This window comes from Peromyscus eremicus, chromosome 2, assembly GCF_949786415.1.
Source record: "Peromyscus eremicus chromosome 2, PerEre_H2_v1, whole genome shotgun sequence".
Lineage (NCBI taxonomy): Eukaryota > Metazoa > Chordata > Mammalia > Rodentia > Cricetidae > Peromyscus > Peromyscus eremicus.
The window spans coordinates 128,134,976-128,142,356 of NC_081417.1; positions in this window are offsets into that span (position 1 = coordinate 128,134,976).

Genomic DNA, 7,381 nt, shown 5'->3' on the forward strand with positions numbered 1-7,381 from the left:
TAGCTGAGTAATACTCCATTTTGTAAATGTACCATGATTTCTTTATTCATTCTTCAGTTGAGGGATAGTCAGGTTGTTTCCTTTTTCTGGCTATTATGCATAAAGCCACAATGAACATAGTTGAGCAAGTGTCCTTGTAGTAGGATGGAGTATCCTTTGAGTATATGGCCAAGACTGGGTATAGCTGGGTTTTGAGGTATATCGATTACCAACTTTCTGAGGAACTGCTATATTTATTTCCATAGTGGCGGTACGAGTTTGTACTTCTATTAGCAATGGAGGAGTGTTCCCCTTTTTCTACATCCTTGCCCGTATGAGCTGTGACTTGCATTATTATCTTAGCCATCCTGACAGGTGTAAGATGGAATCTCAAAGTAGTTTTTATTTGCATTTCCCTGATGACTAAGGATGTTGAACATTTCAAGAATTTCTCAGTCATTTGAGATTCCTCTTTTCTTAGTTAGGGTTTTCTATTGCTGTGAAAAGACACCATAACCACAGAAACTCCTTTAAGGAAAATATGTAATTGGGGCAGCTCACTTACAGTTTCAGAGGTGCAGTCCATTATCATCATGGCAGGGAGCATGGTGGCATGCAGGCAGATGTCATGTTGGCTACATCTTGGCTTGCAGAGAACAGGAAGTCAACTGAGTCACTGGGCAGTTTTCCAAGCGTAGGAAACCTCAAAGCCTGTCTCCACAGTGACACACTTCCTCCTGGAAGGCCATATCCATGCCAACAAAGCCACATCTCCTAATAGTGCCACTCCCTATGAGATTATGGGGGTCAATTACATTCAAACTACAACACCTTTATTAAGAATTCTCTGTTTATGATCACCGGCCACACTAGTGGAAGCCCATGAACTGTGGACTGGTGGCTGTGGAGCCCCCATGGGACTGGACTAGGCCCTCTGGATACAGAAGATGGTTGTTTGGCTCAAACTGTTTGGGGGGCACCCAGGCAGGGGGATCGGGATCTGTCCCTGGTGCATGAGCAGGCTTCTGGGAATCCAGTGTCTGTGATGTGACGCCTTGCACAGCCTTGGTGCAGTGGGAAGGGGCTTGGACCTGCCTAGGCTCAGTTGACTGAGCTCTGCTGACTCCCCATGGGAGACCTTGATTTGGGGGATGTGGGGATGTTGGGTGGCTTGGGAGAGAGGGCTGGGAGGTGGGAGGAGGGAGGAGGGGGGAATCTGTGGGTGGTATGTGGAGTGTGTAGAAAATTTCTTAATAAAGAAAAATGAAAAAAAAAAGAACAAAAAAATTCTTATACCATTTTCAAATTGGATTGTTTGATTTTTTTTTATTACCCAGTTTCTTGAACTCTCTCTATATTTTGAATATTTGACCTCTATTGGCTGTGGAGTTGGCAAAAATCTTTTCCCATTCTGTAGGCTGCTGCTTCTTTGTCCAATTGATAGTGTCCTTTGCCTTACAGAAGCTTTTCAGTTTCATGAGGTCCCATTAATTAATGTGGGTGTTGGGAATTGAACTCAGGACTGCAGTCGGAAGCTCTGGAAGAGCAGTCGGTGCTCTTAGCCTCTGAGCCATCTCTCCAGCCCCTGTTTCAATTTTATTGATTTCAGCTCTCAATTTGATAATTTCTTGCCGGCTACTCCTCTTGGGTGTGCTTACTTCTTTGTGTTCTAGAGCAGTGGCTCCCAACCTGGAAGTTGCAATACCTTTTGGGATCGAATGACCCTTTCACAAGGGTCACATATCAGATATACTGCATATCCGATATTTATATTATGATTCATAACAGTAGCAAAATTATAGTTACAAAGTAGCAACAAAATAATTTTATGGTTGGGAGTCACCACAACACGAGGAGCTGTGGTAAAGGGTCACAGTAGTAAGACGGTTGAGAACCACTGTTCTAGAGCTTTAAGGTGTGCTATTAGGTTGCTAGTATAAGATATCTCCAATTTTTTTTAAATGTAGGCACATAGTGCTATGAATTTCCTCTTAACACTGCTTTCGTTGTGTCCCTTAAGTTTGGGTATCTTGTGTATTCATTTTCATTGAATTCTAGAAAGCCTTTAATTTCTTTATTTTTGTCTTGACCCATTTTTCCATTGACCATACAGCTATTCAGTTTCCATGAATTTGTAAGCTTTCTGTTGTTTCTGTTGTTGATGATGTTCAGTTTTAATCCATGGTTGTCTCATAGGATACAAGAGGTTACTTCAATTTTATTATATATATTGAGACTTGCCTTGTAGTCAAGTGTGTGGTCAACTTTGAAGAAAGTTATATGATGTGCTGAAAGTTATATGATTGTGTTTGGGTGGAATGATCTGGAAATATATCTTAGGTTCATTTGGTTTATAATGTCAGTTAGCTCCAGCATTCTCTGTTTATTTTTTGTCTGATTGACCTCTCCATTGGTGAGAGTTGGGTATTGAAGTCTTCTACTATCAGTATGTTAGGGTCAATGTGTGGTTTAAGCTGTAGTAGTATTTCTTTTACAAATGTGGGTACCCTTGTGTTTGGGGAATAGATGTTAGGAATTAAAATACCATTGGTGGATTTTTCCTTTGATGAATACGTAGTGTCCTTCCCTTCTCATATCTTTTGATTAATTTTGGTTTGAAGTCTATTTATTAGATATTAAAGGGGCTACACTGGCTTGCTTCTTAGGTACTGCAGCCTGTGAGAGCATCTCCCAGAACTGTATCCAGGGTTGCAAAAAGAATGACTTTCAGAGTAGGAAAATTTCTTACTGATCTGAGGTAAAAAGACTCAGACATGAACTGAGGGGTCATGAAACTTATTTTTTCCAGCTTCAATTCTCTGTAGCTCCTCTGTTCACACAGAATATATATACCTTTAACAACAAGTTTTTTTGCAATAAAAAGGTTACAAAGCTACTTCTCAGGATTTTAATACATTCCTTGAGTAAACAGTAAGGGGTAGAGCCATTTACTATAGCAATGCATGGGTAGAGACATGGGGTTTGGTACTTTCCCGGGCAGCGGCACTGAAAACATTTCAAACCTAAAAAATATATTGTAGAAGTAACCATCTTATTAAATAAGAAACACAGAGCCAATGCAAAGATGAAAGCCCAAGAGGTCAGAGCTAAGAGCCTTACCCTTCACTGCTGCAGCTATCCTCTTCAGCCAAGAGACCTACTTCCTGTGTGTTTGTCTTTATATAGACTTTCTATTCTGCTTTCTCATTGGTTGTAAACCCAACCACATGACCTCCTCGTCACTGTCTGTCTGTACAGACCTCCAGGTCTTCTATGGTTGGTATTGAGATTAAAGGCATGTGTCTCCATGCTGGCTGTATCCTTGAACACACAGAGATCTGCCAGCTCTGCCTCCCAAGAGCTGGGATTAAAGGCGTGCACCACCAACGCCCGGCTCGGCTATGGCTTGCTATTAGCTCTGACCCCCAGGCAACTCTATTTATTAACATACAAATAAAATCACATTTCAGTACAAATAAAATATCACCATAATATATATATTTTTTTTATCCTACTTGCAACCTCAGATCACAGGGAAGGGAATTTGTAATTCTTTATTCAAGGCTGTGAGACCATCCTCTGCAGCCCTAGATAATTGTGAAACTTTTCCCAAAGTAGCTGGACATAAAACTATTCCTCTCTGAACTTAGCTAATTGATTAATTGTTATTCAGGACCTAAACAATAAACAGTTAGCTGACCTTTGAGTCCTTTACTAAAAATCTGAGGTTAGAAATTTGTGCAGAGAGTTAATTGTTTGAGAAATCTGTGTGGGGTGTTAGTTGTTGGTCGGTGTTATCAGCTAAACTTTTAGCAAGTGGGGAAACTGGCAACAAAGTTGTTTTGTGCCTGACCTTGGTTCCACAATCAGACATCTGGGAGTGTGTCCCTGTATGTTTTCTGTGGAGGTTTATCTTACAAAGCATTTAGTCTAGTTTGAATTTGTTCTGAGGCATAAATTAGCTAAATGTATGTAGCTTGTTTTATCAGTCTGAGCTAAAGAAATAAAATAGGCTTCTAAGTGTCTTATAGTCCTTCTGGAACAATAGACCCAGTTACAAAGCATACCCTAGTATATTTCTATTCATCAAAATTATACAGCTTAATGATGAGTCATCCTCAGACAGTTCACAGATATAGGTGTCCATAAGATTAAGATGTAATCATGAAGTTACATGTACATATTACATGAAAATGCACAGTAATGGGGAGATTCCACAGCAGATTTTGCACATGTGACATTATAGAGACAACCAGTTCACAGAGTCTGTGGTCCCATAAGCCTTGCTTGAATGGGGTTCTGCATCAGAGAATTATTTATCTGGTGGGTTGACATCTGAATTATCAATTGCCATCTGCTGTATTTACATCATGGCCCACTACAGCTCGTGATACTTAGGTCCATTTGCTTGGAATATCTTTTTTCCAACCCTTTACCCTGAGGTAATATATATCCTTGATGTTGAAGTGTGTTTCTTGTATGCAGATCGATTATGGACTATTAATGACCTTCAAAGATTATTCAGAGACATTTCCTATCTATGGACTGTTGTTGGGGTAAAAGATGATGAACTAAGTAATTTGTTCAAAACCTTAGTGGGTGTCAAGGACTTAAATAGTCCAAGAGAGTTATCAGCTGAAGCTGAGAGAGAATTGGCCTTGGTGGAAAAGAAATACAGGATGCACATGTGTATCATGTGGATCCAAAGCTTGATTGCATTTTGGTTATTTTTACTCTCTAAGCATTTTCCTACAGGAATTTTAATGCAGAGGAAAGATATTGGAATGGATATTTCTACCAAAGAAACAGTAAAAAATTTAAAACTTATGTGGAAAGATCTCTGAGTTGATTTTAAAAGAAAGTTGAGACTTCATCAATTAACAGGAACAGACTCAGCAGAAGTTGTAGTACATTTAACTAATGATGAAGTTGACAAATTAAGGGAAGAAAGTGAACCTTGGAAAAGATTAAAGCAATTTTTTTTGGGAGAGATTAACAACAAATACCCTAAAAGCAACAGAATTCAACTTATAAAGAGATCTAACTGGATCCTGCCCCACATTAATAATAAAATTAAAAAAAAATATCGGGAGTCCCTACATTTTATACAGATGCAAACAAACAAGGAAAAGCAGGTTACAAATCAGAAAACTTAAGTAAAGTGGTTCAAAGTCCTTATAATTCGGTTCAAAAATTGGAATTATATGCTGTTCTGATGGTATTAATGGACTTTTTGGAACCCCTCAACATAGTTACTGATTCTCAGTATGCTGAAAGAGTGGTCTTACATTTTGAAACTGCAGAATTTATTCCTGATGAGTCAGAATTAACTTCCTTATTTAATCAGTTACAAATATAATCAGGAATAAAAATCATCCATTATATATAACTTATATCTGATCCTATACAGGTCTGCCAGGCCCTCTAGCACAAGATAATGACATGATCAATAAACTATTGATAGGAAATATACTGGAGGCCTCAGAATTTCATAAAACATCATGTCAGTCAGTAGTAAGGGTTTGAAAAAGGATTTTTCCATAACCTGGCAACAAGCCAAGGATATTATAAGGAAATGTCCTACTTGTGCTTTTTACAATCAAACTCCACTACCAGCAGGATGTAACCCAAAGGGTACTTAGACGAATGAAATCTGGTAGATGGATGTGTTTCACTTTGCAGAATTTGGAAAATTGAAATATGTATACTATACCATTGATAACTACCTATTCAGGATTTCAATAGACAATTGCTCTAGGCTGGTTCTGTAATCACACATTTGCTAGAATGTGGGGCGTTTACCCAACCACCCCCACAGTTCCCCAGAGTTTTCTTGAGTGCGAGCAGCAGGAAATATTAGATAGAAGGATTTATTGCGGAGAATATCGCGGAGATAAACAGATAGAAAATAAAGGATAGCCTCGAGAGGGCCTGGAACCTATTCCAACGGGCCCCGACTGTCTCTGCCCCAGGGTTTTTATAGAGACACCAAGGGGTGGAGCAAAAGACCTCCTCCCCCAGCACAGGCAAGTGCAGACCATCTCAGACACCTGCACTCAGGCCCGTGGTCCTAATCATCCTCTATGTGGACCTGCTGGGTAAAGCCACGAGGAACCCGAGAACGGGCTCCCACAGGTCCCCCTTTCTTAATATATAAAAAAATAACTATTAATGGCTTACAGCAATCTCCATAGCTGTAACACCTCCCAATATGGGAGTAGAGGATGATAAAGATGGCATTTCTCTTTTGAATTAGGTCCAAGGTGACTACAGCAGTCTTAGCTGCCTCAAGCCCTTTCTAAACCAAAAACTCTTGAGTCGACTACAAACTTAAAGAATCCCTTAGCTTCATCATTACCATTAACAGGTTAACATAAACAGTGCTATACATAGCCACAATTCTCTGTCTTACAACTCAAAGCAAACTCTTAACAGAACCATTTGAATTAGCATATATGGTGCTATATATAGTTAACAATTTTCTCCGTCTTACAACTTTAACTCAATCATTTGAATTTTCTTGCTAACAGAACATAGGAAAAACTTCGATGTATTCACATCAAACTTAAATATTTCCTTAACTCCACAAAACCAGGGTGCATTAATATCAATAGGGTTCTGCAAACATAATTCAATCTCATAACTCCTCCTTTTCTTTATAATTTTTTAAACAAAATCTAAAACCTAGTTAGAAGAACCCAAACTCATACAATTCCTACAAACCCATATTGAAAAGCAATCTTCTCAATCTAACCATTAACACTTTGAAAACTTAGCAAAACATCCAAAAGCAGTTTCTTAATAAAACTCTTTACACTTTAAAAGTAGTCTCTTTATATCCCATTTGCATTTCTTACTAACAAAAACATGACATTAATCCCTCAAACAACTTTTGAAATTAGACTAAGGAATATTAACTCTTCCCCCTTTCTTTATAATTTAAGCAAAATCTCAAGCCTAGTTAGAAAACCCAAACTTTTCAATTTAAACAGTTCCATTTGTAACACAAAACCAGTTCTGTAAGTAATTTCATTTTTTACATAAACAGTTCCACAAAACAATTCATGAATCACCAATTAATAAAGCATATATGCATACACAAAACTGCATCTTGATTCTAGGTAGAAATAATAAATTTCTTCATTTAAACAGTTCCATTTTTAACCCAATTCCAGAAAACAGTTCTAGGTCATTACCATAAATAAACTCAAAATTGTCCCATTGCAATGAAATCTCTACTGTTCATTTCATTTCTTAAGTCCCCAAATTCACATGATAAATTCTGGTACGAGCCTTCCAAATATGAAGAAATCCACAACCAAAATCTTTGTAGTTTTATCTCATTTTAAGTTCAAAAAGTTCAAACAAGAAATAAATTCTAGTATCAGGCTTTCACTTCCAA